Genomic DNA, 16,343 nt, shown 5'->3' with positions numbered 1-16,343 from the left:
ACGAGAATTAAATGCATATTAGGCCTACTAGAGTCAGACACAAAGAGAGCCGCACGAGAATTGCATGCATATTAGACCTTCTTAGCTCCTGACCTTTTGCTTGGCGAAATTTGCATTCCAGTGGAATGATCAAGAAATCAACTCTCCTAACTTCCAAAGAGTTATCACAGAGAAAACAAATAGAAATGGAAATATGCAGTATTGTAGCTAACTAATTAACATTTCTTATTGAGCTAGGAAAAAAAAAATCTTTATTTAAGAGCACTTATGCACGGCCAACTTTAAGATAATAAGTTTGTATCTCTCTTTTATAACTTTAGAATAATTATTGCCCCCTCCCAACTCATGATAAAAAAAAAAAAAATGAGAGTTCTCTCTCAGAAAATTTAAACATCAATTCTGAATTTTCAGAATCTATTTTCCGAAATGCATATCAAAAGAGTAATATTAATTTCTTCCTTGGGGTTAAAAAAGTTTTGAATCGGGCCATTTTTAGCCAGTCGGTCGGGAGAGGGCTACCAAACATTTTTACAGATGGGCTTGATAAGAAATTTTGAAAGTATTACGGGAGCGACTTTCCGTGTATTACTCATTCTGAGTAATTAAGCCCTGAGTTCTTCTATTATTGCTGAACCCAGACTCGTAAAACCTCAGACAAGCCGATATGCGTCATAGTTTTATTTTATTTATTTATTTTTTTTTTTTAATTATTATTATTTTTTTTATTTTTTATTTTTTTTTTTTCGTCAATATAAAACTTACATGAAATTGTAGTACATCTGTACTCTACCATATGGGATGGAGATTTATCAGCAAGGAAGGTTTAATTCCAACCAACCATCATTTTCAATAACAAAGCGTGCATACTTAACAATGATAAACAAAATAAAGGAATTAACAATGATGTACAACGAAATCAACTATCCAACAATTATTGAAAGATTGGCGACAATTTATAGGCGTGTACATAAAAAAGGATCATGTAGATGAAAGTTTTAGTGTCAACAAGTCAAATATCCACATAAAAGAATAAATGTACATCTCTGACTGTGCCTCAGGCGGAATTATAATCATAAATTCAAACTGCAGGTACCTTTTTGACATTTTTTATATTATATATATTGAGTAGCGAGTCAACATTAGGTTTCGTTTGAGCAGAACGCTAGCTTGGTTGTATGATATATACTCGTCTCGCAATTATTGATTGTAAGGAAGCACTGATCGATTACAGCCTGTATATTTATACTTTTTCAACATGCAAACTTGATAAAACTGTATAACTCTTTTTAAAAATAAATAATCTTTCAATACAAAAGATAGAAACAAGATTGCTATTTATCTTCAATAATACTTATAAATATATATATATTTTTTTAAAAAGAGAGTGAATTGATTCAGACAACCTTACATGGGTTTTCTTGACTTTAAAAAAACCGAATCGGTTGTTATACATGTGTGTCTGATTCTGTAAGAAATACCTCACTTGGCACACCTCGGCCGATTACATTTGATGTAGGGTACCGCACTCAGCCGAGGTGAACCGAATGAGAAATACCTTGAGTTAATGGTATAGAAATTGTGGTCTTTTAATTCTTTTTTCCCGTAAGTCGACACCGGCCTTTAAAAATACCGGTATTATTCATATACACACAGCGCATAAGGAGGATCTATTCTTAGTATACACTAATCTCACACAGGAATTTCCTCTAGATATTAAAACTTGTTTAGTCGACGGTGAATGCTTAAGACACAGGAAAAGGTTCGTAATTTTTCCTTAATCTTGTGCTTGAAAAAAAGATGAAGTTTTTTATCTTTTCAATAATAGAGATGTACGCAAAATCCTTTCGATTCATATATTCAAAGCAAACATGTATTGCAAAATCAAGTCTTTCAGTAATAAATCCTTTCTTTCAGGCTAGAAAACGAAACTTTTCGTCTATATTTAGAAAATGTCATACATACACAATTGGCTATTTGTCTTGCTATAACAATTAGGGTTAACAATAAACTAATAACCTTCCTAATATATTTTGAATTTTATTATTTATAAAGTCTAATGAATATCAAGTAATACAATTATATTGTACACACATGATATAATCAATTTTGACAAGAAAAAGAACCATATCAACTTTTGCTTTAAAACACCTTGTCGCATTTAATTTTGAAATTTAAGGCTTATGAAACTGATTTCTTTTATATCGATTCTTTCTTTACAGGCATTTCCAAAACACTTGGTCTGAAGTAAAGGGCAAAAACTTTCAATGTCTGATCCGAAGCGTACGTATTTCAGAATATAATACAAGTAAATTCGTAGTCATTTCCCCGTATGTCACATACACTTATTTAATTACATGTTTGTCATATATGAATGCTACTTTCCCATCACATCCTCTGACGTTTAATTTCACTTTTCATTTAATTATAGGAACAATGAAAAAAAAAATAATATAAATCGCAGTTACAAATACAGTAGTAAAAAAATCCTGCCTCACGATATCGTCTTCGTAACACTTAGTTCTGAAAACCATTTTACTTTTTGCGCCATTTCTTGCCAACTTTGATTACAAACAGTAAGGATCTCTATAAAATCTTGAGTGTCAAAATATCAATATTTGATTGAAAGGGTGTCGAGGTTTGTTTGTTTTTTTTTTAAAACTATTGTGATCATATTTACCTATGTAAATGACGTAATTCTCTTTCCTCTCTGTGTATTAGGGATTAAAATTCTCTTAACGAGTATAGGAATAATACACGTACTTATCTGTCCAAAGCGTTCGACAGAGTTTGGCATAAAGGTTTACTTTTCAAATTAAAGACATACGGTTTATGTGGTAACATTCTTACCTGGCTTGAGAGTTACTTATGTAATAGAAGGCAGAAAGTTATGTATAAAGATATTTTTTCGTCTAGTAGAAACATTAATGCTGGTGTACCACAAGGATCAGTTCTTGGTCCTTTACTTTTTTTGATTTATGTGAATGATGTGTCAGAAAACATGATTTCATTATGTAGATTGTTTGCAGATGACAACTCGTTGCAATGTTCCTCATATAATGTTGCAACTATTGAATATATCTTGAATCATGATTTAGAAATTCTTGATAGGTGGTCTTCCAAATGGCTTATGAAATTCAACCCATCCAAAACAAAAGCATTATTCTTTACATTAAGATCTAATTACTATCTTCCTAAACTACAATTTCAACGATGTAAATTAGAATACATAACCTCTCATAAACATCTAGGACTACTATTGAGCCAAAATCTCAATTGGTCTGAACATATAGATAATATAGTTAAACAGGCTTACCAAAGATTAGGCCTCCTAAAAAAGCTAAAATACAACATTGGTAGAAACACATTAGCTAAAATGTACATAACTTTTATTAGACCACTACTTGAATATTGTTCTGTAGTTTGGGATGGATGCTCTCAACAAGATGTTGAAAAATTAGAAAAGGTGCAGCTTTATGCTGCGAGAATAATTACAGGGTTACCCATTATAGCCTCAAGAGATGCATTATATTTAGAAACAGGATGGGAACCTCTCGCAGAGAGGCGTAAAGTAGGAAAACTAAATACCATGTTTAAAGTACATCACAGTTTGGTACCTGATTATTTAAAAAGTATTTTTCCCTCAGTAAGGAGTGTTGAATCAAATTACAACACACGTAATCGAGATGACTACACTATTCCTAGATGCAGACTCGAAATATTTAAGAAATCCTTTGTTCCTGATACAGTAAACCAATGGAATAGTTTAAGTATTACCACAAGAAACAGCTCAACTTTTAGTAGTTTCAAAAACAAAATACATAAAAAACCAGCAGACCCCCCTCCTTATTTCTGTTATGGTAACAGACGACTTAGTATCATACATACTAAACTACGACACAACTGTATTTTAAATTATGATCTTTATAAAAGAAACATTATTGAGAGTCCTAATTGTTCATGTGGTACACCAGAAGACCCATATCATTTCTTCTTTGTATGTAACAAATATCAACATGCTAGAGAGGAACTATTTAGAAACCTACTGTGTCTTATTAAACCAATCACTAAATTGAATATTATTGATTGTCACCTACTTCTGTGGGGAGATGAGTCACAAAATGTTGAAATCAATAAATATATTTTTCAATCTGTACAAAAATTTATAAGAGATTCTGGAAGATTCAATTAATTCTTACAGCCTTACACTAAAACTCTAGTTAGTTATATATTTATCATGTAATGAATGTATGTTTAAAACAAATATGTTTGTAAATATCAATATTTTTTTTCTCTATATATAGACCTTGACAGTTGTATCCATTTATGGTGAGAACCTCGTAAGTTGTTAGAACTTGTGTTCAAACCATTTGTATATTATTTATACAATAAAATATGTTCAAACACGTACTTATGTAACCGGTTCTTGTAGATCAAATATAGACAAGACGGTACTTATTTATTCCGTGAGAAAGTTGATTTCAAACTTTTGAATTTATAGATGAAATAAATGTTTTAATCAACCCTAAAAAAACAATAACAACATATAAGTACATAGACAACAAATAAACAAGCACATTCACTTAACAACACAAAACGATCACAATTTAAACACATACAACATTCATTTAGGCAATTACTATACACTTCCAACAAACGCATTTAAAGAGCGATAACTCTTTGAAACTCTTACTGAATTAATTGATATAAATTATATATCTCTCTATACTGAAATATTTACAATACGTTTATAAGTTTAACATACCAGTGTATGGAACTGAGTGATAACACTGTATTCTCTAAATCAGGATGACTTTAAGAGTTATTACATGATGACCTAATAGATTAATAAATTATAAAATCATAATAATTCAAACACAGATCTCAATTCCAAAGATCAAAGGAATTAGCGAGATTAAAACATAACTTGCTCCTTCTTTACAATATCAGTCTTTACTTTGATAACTTTAGAAGTTTCATTCTAGCACATTCATACTCATTTAGCAAGTTTAAATTTTAAATACTTTAGTTTCATTCTTTATCTTTAATTTTTGTTTATGATCATTAGATGTGTTTTATAAAAGGTTTACCTAAATAAATAACAATATATTAGAAATGCATGCGCAGCGCTTATGTAAATGTATGGATGAACGAATGAATGAAATTCCTGAAATAAAATATATATTAGCATAAATTAAACTTAAATAAAACTAAGTACAACTACATGTAACACGTTTAATACGAATTGATTGTAAAATGTTATTTCTTTTGTAAAACGATGCACATTAGTCTATCTCAAGTAAAAACAAAACTTCGCCTAATTTTTACAAGTTTATTACTTTTTATTTCCAACAGAAGGAAAGGGGGGATATCCACCACTTGCTGGAAACACAAGAAGCAATCCGCCTCCCCCTCCACGCCCACCGCCCCCACCCCCACCAAAGGACACATGTGATGCTAGTAATTCTCAGAAGAGATATGCTTGAGACCATTCTCAAAGAAATGGTAGACTGAAGAGAAGAATTGTAACTTTTAATATGAAACAAGTAAAATCTATAATAATAAAAAGGAAACTCAGGTGTATCAAGATTTTATTTGTGATTGCTCCTTACGATGAATATTTGTGAACAAAGTTAAGTTACGGAAAGAATCAGTAAAAAATCTATAAAAGTTGTAAACCGTCAGAATGACAGACAAATATAATTTTAATTCTCATATACTAGTATATCGTATATACATCTCTGATATGTATACAATTCATCTGCCAAATAAAAACTTCCTAGCTTGAAAAAAAATTCTGTCACTATTAATGTATTTTATTTAAGGTCTTATTTAACACATGCAGTTGATATCTACATCAATATTTTAATAAGTGTGTTAGTATATTTAGAATCAATATAAATAGATAGACAAGGTCATCTTTAAAAAAAATATTGTTTGCTTGTCCTCCCCGACTCCCGATTAAAAAAATTGGGTTGGTAGGTAGGGGGTATTTTTCTTTAAAAAACACTTGCAAATAGTAAGTTAAAATAGTTATTAATAGGTGAGAAATGAATAAAACAAATCGCTTGCCGGAAGTTGAAAAAAGTTCTGAGTCGGGCCGTTTTTAGTCAGTTGGTCGGGAGAGGCCATTTTTTTTTAAGATGGCCCAGGTAATTGTTTATACAGTATAATATCCCTCTGCTTGTCCAAAGGACTTTTTCGATTCATTTTCGTTATAAAAATATTATATTCATGATAAATGAAGTTGTGTAACAGTACCATTTTAATACTTGTGCTTCTTTTAAAATCAGACCATTATATATGTATAGGGCACTTTTTTACAATGTGAAATATCTTATTAGATAATAATTTAGCAGGTCAAATCTCGGACTAGATCGTGAAGTAGATTGCAAAATGACTCATGTAAATCTTGAAGAAGAATGTAAACAATGAATAAACAATTTCCTTCCTATCTTATTAGGAAAAGGATAAAAAGGTAAACATATTCCTATATGTGGATATGGACAATGGACTTCAGTTACCCAATCAATAATATTGAACTAGTTAAGTATAAACGCTTCTTGGGATACACACACCTTTATGTTTTGTTAAATACATGGTTTGATGATCGGGTAACCAACCCGCTCCCCCCCCCCCCCCGAAAAAAAGATTTGAATTTATACAGATAAAATATATCACTGAGGGAGTTAACAAGATTGAAGTTCCCAGTCTAATTCAGGACTATTTCCCAAAGGATTGATTGATTGTAAATGTATAATGTTTTACGTACCTTTCGAGAATTTTTCACTCATATCGAGACGTATCATATCCCGACGAAGAGCTTCAAATTTAGACCTATACTCGGCGCTCATGGCCTTTCTCGGAGAATTGAGTGTTCTTTGTCGTGCCGACGCCTATCGTGACACAAGACCTGTATTTTTTAGGTCTCATCCGAAAAACCTTGACTTTCACTTGCAGTGCCGGGCGCTTGGCGAAGGAACAATCACTAAATATGTTTACGTCTTAAGTTTGACGCAGCGCCGGGAACGAGCCAGGCCGCACGATCACCAAGTGAACGCCCTACATCTAGGTTGCTGCGACTAGTATTTCTCAAAGGAATTTTGAATCTTCCCAACTCTCTCAATGATACATTATACTTTTAATTTGGTTTATTATTTTAAAACAAAATTAAAATCTAGGCGAATTAGCTTTTGAGTCATGGTATGGCTCACTTTACAAATGCATGACGAAACGGGTTTTTGTGATTGCTAAGGTTTTATTCACATCTAACAACCTAAGTCAATATAGAGAGATATCACTAGAGATATAATAAATAGAGAATATTACATACTAATTTTATAAAATCAATATAATATTTCATATCAGACCGAGTAGCCCCATATCAGCGTGAGGGACGAGGGCCCATGGGCTGATATTGGGCCCGGGGGCTGATATGGATTTCAGTATATGGTATTCTATTTATTATATATATAAAATACTAAACATATGACTTCATAAAAGTTATTTAAGAATGCTTCTTGAATTTTAAAATCCAATAAACACAATTTAAAATCCGCGAATTTCATTAAAGAATTATATTACAAGTATTTTTATATAAAATCAAGTTAATTAACTTTTAAACTTTTATACAAACGTTACTTTAGGTTTGAAATGGATTTTCGGACCGATCCTTCTTATGGGGTATTGTGACGTCACCCACACAGTGCGGAATCGGTGTATTTTCTCTGATAATAAAACTTTTTGTACTGTTTTATTAATGATAAACCTAATCCCTAAAAATATCACAATCTGTTTCTGAACTGAAAAGGTGATATATCTACATGTACCCGTTTAGAATTTTATAGATTATTTACAAACTAATTTGATGATAAAAAGAAGTGTAATACATGGTGAATATATATTAAAATATATATATATTTTTTTAAAAATCTGTATTTTAGTACCATTGATATTTAGCACACATTCAATTTTTTCCATGCTTCAGCTTTAGAGTTTTAGAGTTACATAAATACATGTAGATGATATTTTCATGAGTTATTTCTCCCGTCTATTAGAGAGGTATTTATTTTCTCAGAATTAACAAATACACCCCCCTCCAAAAAATACTAATAAAAGAATTGACAAACTGAAGAAAGTAGTTGTCATGAAATGCATTACATATGAATATAATATATAAAACTTTATCCTTCATGATCCACATGACATCGAACAAATTCTTTATGCATCTTTGAATTGAATAATATTTGAAATGAACATAATACATATTTATTTACTTAACAGTTGTGATAAAATTCATGAATCCTGAAAAGCTACATGTATGTGATTTATAATACATGCTAAGTTTATTTTCCTATAGACCATCGTTTAAATCACCAAATTAGGAGGAAAAATGTACAATTTTGAAAGTGATGCGCATGTGCACCACAGCATTTGTCATTTAATGAGAGATACGATGTCCACTTAATTTATTGATTCGCGCGGAGTACATGCAACTAAAGTTCTAATTAGGGTTAATATAAATATACAAAGCAAAGATAATAATTTAAGCTTGTTATACAAATGAAATATATAGCAATATAAATTTAATACCTACCCCCTTCCTCTCTCTCTCTCCCTCTCTCAAATTTACACAAAACTGTTGGAAATTCAAAACATGTAACAAAATTGTTATGCATTTCTTTAAGGTGTTTCTTTTCGCATTACGTAAGACTCTGAGCTACCCTTTGTTCTGTATACGTAGCGGGCAGTATAGGGAATCCATACTGCCTCGCTAGGGAGTTAGTTTTTCGAGAGATCTATGCGGTAGAGTCTCCCTCTATAGACATGTTAAGCAACAGCGAGCCTGTATATCTCTTGTGTGGGTCACTTGCAGTTATCTTCTACCACTTTCCTCCATTGGCTGATTTTCTGCTGATTTGTTGAAAACAAACAAGATGTATTTGTGAAACACTGATGTCACCGTATGGCAACCCCCAACTGTTGAAAAGTTATATATATATATATATATATATATATATATATATATATATATATATATATATATATATATATATATATATATATATATATATACATACATATTCGAAAAGTTAAGCCAAACGCTTAGGTCGAGGTCCAATGGTAAAAATTCATGGTGCCCAAAGGAAGATTTTGTTACAAGAAATACATATATGAAATATGAAAGCCCTGACACTAACTATTCAAAAGTTATGACCAAGGTTAAAAAATTTCAAAAGTAGGCCGATTTTTAAGGTTAAAGTAAAAATTATTTGTATCCAATGGTATGACATGTCACAGGGAATACACCTGTGAAACATGAAAGCCCTAGTACTAACCGTTCAAAAGTAATGGTCTAGGTTAAAGTTTTTTTTAAAGTGGGTCAAACTCCAAGGTCAAGGCCAAAGGGTCAAAATTCTTGGAATCCAATGGAATGTCTTGTCACAAGGAATACACTTGTGAAATAAGAAAGCCCTATAGTTCATGTACTAACCGTTCAAAAGTAGAGACCAAGGTTAAGGTTTCTAAAAAGAGGGTAAAAACTCCAAGGTTAAGGTCAAAAATATTTATACATAAGGAAAGACCTTATCACAAAGAAATACAGATTTGAAAAAAAATTAAAGCTCTAGCACCAAATGTTCAAAAGTTATGGACAAGGTTAAAGTTTGGTAAATTTTGCAAAGGTGGGTCAAACTCCAAGGTCAAGGTCAAGATGTCAAATATGTTGGTACTAATAAAAGAAAGGTCTTGTCAAAAGAAATACACATGTGAATTTCAAATATGAAAGCCATGGTTCTAAACAATCAAAAATTATGGGCAAGGTTAAAGTTTTTTGCGACAAAAAGACTAACAGACAGACCGATTTATTTGGCCCCAAATCTTCGATTACGGGGGCATAAAAAAAAAATTTAAAAATTTCTTAATAACGCATTTTCTCTATAATATAGTATATTATATTCAACAGAGACCCGCCTTAGCACGAGGAACCCTTAACTCTAGGGTCATGAATTTCATAATTTTGGTAAAGGGCTTAATGCTTATAAGAAACATGCCGACCGTTTGACTCATTGATCTGCTAGAGTAAGGAAGTAAAATTTTAAAGATTGTGTTAGTTTGGATGGTTTTAGCCTTACCCCTCCTGCCCCCCCCCCCCCCCCCCCCGAGGAGGGGGAGGAGGGCAGGGGTCATGAATTTTACAAATTTTACCCCCCTTTACCCATAGATGCTATGCTAAAATTTGTTGAAATTGGTTCAGTGGATCCAGAGAACAAGCTGGTAATGTTAAAATGTAAACGCACGACGACGGACGTAAACACAGGTGACCTATAACATGTACATGACAACGGGTAACTAGGTATTATGCAGGTGATTTGATTATACTAACCAACAGAAAGTCCCAGCTGCCGGTAGCGTACGGTTGACTTCGGGTGTGCACCAGGGGAAAGGTATCTCGAATAACGTAACCAAGTATTGGGGCGAGGAGATATCGCTTAGCCAGGCACTACATGTATTTCTGCGGGTATTCCAGGATTTTTATACACTCCTCCAGGAAAGACAGACAATCCTAAACGGGGCTGTAGACCATATCCGAGAGGTGATGGGTTATTTTTTGGAGGGGCTAGACCAGGTAAAATGCAGCCTTGATACCCCTGATCAAGATATAGAGGCCTGCAGGGGGAATGATACATGAAGGCCAGATTAAGTCATGAGGCAAGCGTGACGTCACAAGCGGGGGTTTTTCGTAATGGAGAAGAGCATGGATGCCTTGTAAGTTGACCTTACCCAGATGCACTCTTGGGTATTGTAGATTGGTAGATCGCGATGATTCCCAAGCATGCAAGATTTCAAGGTCAGTCAGCCATTAGTGACTAATAGCCAGGGGAGTCATTGGATTCCTAGTTCACTATCAGGACAAGGCCTGCCTGTGGAAGCATCCACAGGGCCTGCACAAATAGTGCGGGGGGGGGGGGGGGGGTTGTTCCTGTTACAACATGGGGCAGGGGATACATGTACATTGTACATTGTAGCTATGTCTCAAAGTCATTCCCTATCGTTCACCGGTAATATTAGTTTGGGTTTTGGCCAATGGAGTACAATTATATTAAGTTTATTCATATCAAGGGGGACAATTAGAGTATCAAGTACATTCCTGAGTCGGCGAGTCGTAGCCCGTCGTCTGCATGCAGTAAAACGCTCTCTGTGGAAAAAGAGCGTAGAGCGATATTTCTCACGCTCTCCTGAAGGACATTCTAAACGACAATGGTCTTATGTCGAGGAGCCAAGAAAAGGTCCAACGTGGCGTCTCAAGAAAAATTCTCGTGAGAGGCACGAAAAAGGGCCTACGTAGATTCCTGAGAAAGGATCTGTATCAAGCCATGAGAAAGGGGCCTCGTCCGAGTCACAAGAGGAGTCCTTTAATAGGAAATAAAGTTACTCCAGTGACCCGGGCGAGAGAAACAGAGGTTATAAATCAAAACACCGATCTGACAAGGACATGTTTCAGTCAAGGACGCTCCAGAAAATCGAGGTCTTTGGAAAAGGAGGTCGAGCATAAAGAGCCGGTGCAAAGACGAAAAATGACCCCCATTAAATATTGACTGTGGGGTCATTTTTCAACAACAAAAAATGACCCCCAAGCCATAGAAAAATGATTTTTTGTAGAAAAAGAGCCCTAGGGGTCACATTTTTATATGTGAGTCCTATAAAAATTGATACCCGTTGAAAAATGACCCCTTTTCCAACAGAGTGCATGATACAAAATTTTTAACAGGCGATTGATGCCAAGATTTGAACCTCAATGTTTATAATTCTTCTTTTTGCCCTTTTTGAACAACACTGGACGAACTCGCAATTAAAATGCAAAAAACATCATTAAATTAACATGCATATTTCTATCTTAAATAAGCCTATTGTGTTCTTAGCACATATTGAAAATCGCAAAATGGCTGCTATTAGTTATATCCATTAACGTAATTTCCCTTTACGACTGACTTCCATTTGTTTCATATTTGGATATTTGACTGATTATAGACATTTATAGCTACATAACAGACGAGAGAGATGTTTTGATTTCTGGTAAATGTCTCCCAAAGAAATCAACATGCTTTGAGTAGGATCAACTTTTAAAAAAAAAATGAAGAAAAAAGGAATGAGATAAGTTTTCGGAAATGATACGGAAATTTATGCAATTTAATATATAAATGTTAATTTCGAATGATATAAAATGTCGTGCAAATGAGGTAAAATGTATCGAAAATGACATAATATCTCGTGGGAACGAAATATTGTGGTTATATATTTCCTAATAAAAAAAAAGTGAAGATAACGAACAGTGATGATTTAAAAATATCCACAAACAATATGATTCTGTTAATAGGGCATAAAATGGACCGACGAAAATTGCAGATGTCGGATCAGGTGCCTAGAAAGAGTGGCATCCCCTGTTGACCCGTAACACTTGGTATAAAAACAAAGGCCAAACAATTGACCAAATTATAGGCTATATTTGTTGACAGGGTCATTGATATGACCATTGAATCTACGAAATGCTGACTTCAAACAAGGTTGTTGAAACCCCTGTAACCTCAACTTACATGTATCTGTCAGTAGTCTGCCTCGATTTAAAAATTAATCGTGCTTTTGGGTTTCGAATAAGTTGGTAGACGTAAACATTACTTGCAAATGATACCGGAATATCACTTCATAAATAAGGAAAGCTGACGATGGGAAAAGCTGGTAATCCCGTTTGTCAGACAATTTAGTTGTAAGTTGGTCTTTATCGTCTATAGTTAGTAGAACGTCCAAATATGAAGCAGACGTGGCAAACATAAGGACACAAAATTTCTGCATGTCTGAAATATATACAATCGTATAATGTGCATTCAATTTTATTTATAAACAGTGGTCTACTCCATTGGGATTTCTTTTCAAATATATAGAAGTAATAAGGGAAAAATCCCAGTATACTGTACATTTTAGTCTTTTATCATGGTCGTCTGAGAATAGGATACATACATGAAAGAGGAATATTTTTTTGAACTCCACTCTAAAACAGTGATGCATTTGTAAAATCAATTTGGAAACATTTCAATACAGTGTATAATGAAGTAGATTAACGTATTCAATTTATAATTAAAGGCAGACCATTAATTGACATTCCAGGTGAATATAAGGATTTATTTTTCCTTCATTGAACTAAAAATAGATTGAAAAAATTCTGAAAGTTATTTCACCCGCATCTGAATTCCGTTCAAGTGAACTCAATATTCAGACACAAAGAATCGGAAAAGAGGAGGGATTCCCCCCCCCCTCCTATTCTGAATGTAAATTTTAGCAATTTCGAGTTTCAAAATGTTCATTGAAAGTCTCGTAACCACCCCGTCTTTCTATACAGTATAGTTAAAAAAATATTTTCTACTTGAGTAGACAAGATGAACATAACATTCACGCACATAGAATCAAAGCTCGAGGTGGGGTGTCCTCCCCCTTCCATTTCCATGAACATATTTTTTTTTTTCGCTTGAAAATGGTCATTGCAAGTCTTGCCCTTCCCCCAACTTTTTGATACAGTGGAGTAAAAGAAAATCCCCTTACATCAATTAACTTTTTGAGGGGTTCATCAAAGATATTTCTAAGGTAATTTGTCATTTTGCCTGTTATAATGCGCCATTTTCTTTTCGATGCTATGTCTGACATTTATTTTTCCTACGCTGCACCAAAACTAGATTTCAAATACAAAATTAATACTGCTGATGCTTATGTTAACTCCGATTCTTTAACTGTGCTTGGCTAGAACTTGAGCAAATGTAAACAAGGAACTTGTCTGCTTCATCATTTTGTATCAATTTAATCGTTGAATCATATAATAAAACAATTATTGCTGTTTTTCTGTCAGGACGATCAGTGATGTTCCACCATCGAATAACAATGCTCTCCTCATCATTTGGGCTCCATAAATCGTTAGCTCCTCTAGATTCTGAATAATTGCATTGATCTTAAAAACAGTAATAATTGTATTATGTAATGAGATCAACATATCATCGATTTATCCCCAATTTAGCTCAAGTAAGCATTTTGGCCAACAGTTCTCTTGATTTATTATTTTTAGTTTCCCCCAAAAAAATTTCAACTTGAATTCGCTATAATCTACAAGGGGCCATTATTCTACGGGGTCATTTTTCTTCACGTGGGGTATGCAGATTTTTCGACGTCGAATAATAACCGGGGGTCATTTTTCGCCGTTGAATAATGACCAGGGGGTCATTATTCGACGGCACAAAATGATCCCCGGTCATTATTCTATGTGGGTCATTATTCGTCGGGACACGAGAGGCGTAATTGTCCATAATATCCAGATTTTAGGGTCTCCGCACCCATGTATTAATTAATGCAATTAGACAAAAGCACCAGAGTTAAGAGACGAGCGTCAAACCCGTACATCCGAGTCTTCCGAATGTTACAAACGTCTTGTTTAACAATAAAATTCCTTCTGTGTGTTGATGATGTAGGGGGGAATACTCCAGTAATTCTAATCTTCACGTTTACTAATAATAATCAAGAGCTTCGAATGCCAACATAAGTGAATTAGAAGCAGAAAAAAAATGTTGAGAAAATTTGTTTAAATAAATTGTTGTCTTTATATTGATTTTTTTTTTTTTAGGTTAAAAAGATTACATTTTGATAGCTATTTCCTTTGCAAGTCCTTTTGCATTCTTCAACACAGTTTCGGAGCGGATCCGCTTAAATTTGCTACATTGCAAGTATATCGGACAAATTGTAAGTGTGATGAGGGCTTGTACCGAGACACAGTTAGAATTTTCGAAGACAGATCATCCAGGGTGAGGGTATACAATATTTGAGAGGACATGGTTCATTTGCAGGGAGAGCTAGGCCAGAAAAACTGAATATTGGACACCCATCAGATATGGTAAGGGCTGCATGAGTATATGTCAGGCCTGAGTACATTTGCTTTGGGATTGTTCGTATCAGGAGGACAATCAGGGTCATGTTGATTGGAGTATGCCTATGGGCATTCTCGTGACCGCATCCTAATTGGCTAACTTGAGTGGCTTGGGCTCTGATCACTATGGTGGGTTGGTAGAACATTTGGCAGCACAAGAAACAGTGCGTCTCTTGGACTTTCTACGGATTTGAGGCAAGTGCAGTTTATCACACTCTCCTCATAGTGAACGATCCTCAGTTTGCAAGTCTCGAGGAAAGTTTTATACAGCAATGAGAAAGATCATCAGCCGAGGCACGGTAAAAGTCCCCTGCAGAACCACGAAAAGGGTCCCGTATCGAGCCACGAGAAAGATCCTTCGATCATAAAATACAATAATTCCAGTGATTCGGGAGACAGTTATAGGGGTGAAAGTCTGAAATATTGATCTATCAGGGAAAGGTCTCCTAGCCAAGAACCCTCAAGGTCGCTAATGTGAGCTGGGATAAGTAGGGTGTGACACCCCGCGTTACATTCGACGGCGTTGTTCTTTGTCTCCACAACCTTGTAAAAAGAGTTCAGACAAAGCATGGTGCAGAAGATTCGTGTAAAGCGGGAACGCTCGAGGTCAAAGGCATAAAGGCAATACTAAAATAATAATAAAAAAAAACTTTTTATATAAAGCATGTTCTGTTCAGTCTGTTAAGTTTTTTTTTTTTCTAAATTAGCAAATTAACTTCTTGACTTCTTGTGCTGATCCATTCTTTCTTTTAGCATTTTCATCAGTGAAGTGTTTACGGCGGGAGTCTATTAAAAGAAAAGTTAACTAACTTGAACAATGTTTAAATAATATATATATATATATATATATATATATATATATATATATATATATATATATATATATATATATATATATATATATATATATATATATATATATATATATCATGTATGATGCATCTAGGGATGGATGGGTACTACCTGACTTGCTTCGGATATAAATGCACGCTATTCTTTTTTTCTCCTCCTCCAACTGTCTCCAACTCTCTCGATCTCTTCTCTCTCTCTTTAAAATAAAAATAGACCTTATGTAGCTTCTTCAGAAATATGTTGTATGAAATAGCAGAATGAGCAAAACAAAAATAAAGAATTACAAAGATTTCTGCCAAATTTCAGGGAAAAAGATTTTTACACCAAGCACAGTTCTATTTGCTATGTTCTTGAAATATGCTTCCACACCCGCACTCAAATTTTCATTAATCCCTTAATCTATTATTGTAGTATCCTGTCAATTGATGTGTACTATTGTATATGTATTGTACTTATACCATTTTTACTTTCTTTCAATATATATCGGACAAATCATAAATACGCAATTACATGAGTCTACTTCTACTGTTTCAAG

Source organism: Saccostrea echinata, unplaced genomic scaffold (genome assembly GCF_033153115.1).
Source record: "Saccostrea echinata isolate AGI-Se365-2 ecotype Australia unplaced genomic scaffold, CSIRO_AGI_Sech_v1 ptg000032l, whole genome shotgun sequence".
NCBI classification, from domain to species: Eukaryota; Metazoa; Mollusca; class Bivalvia; order Ostreida; family Ostreidae; genus Saccostrea; species Saccostrea echinata.
Note: the sequence above shows the minus strand (reverse complement) of the source record.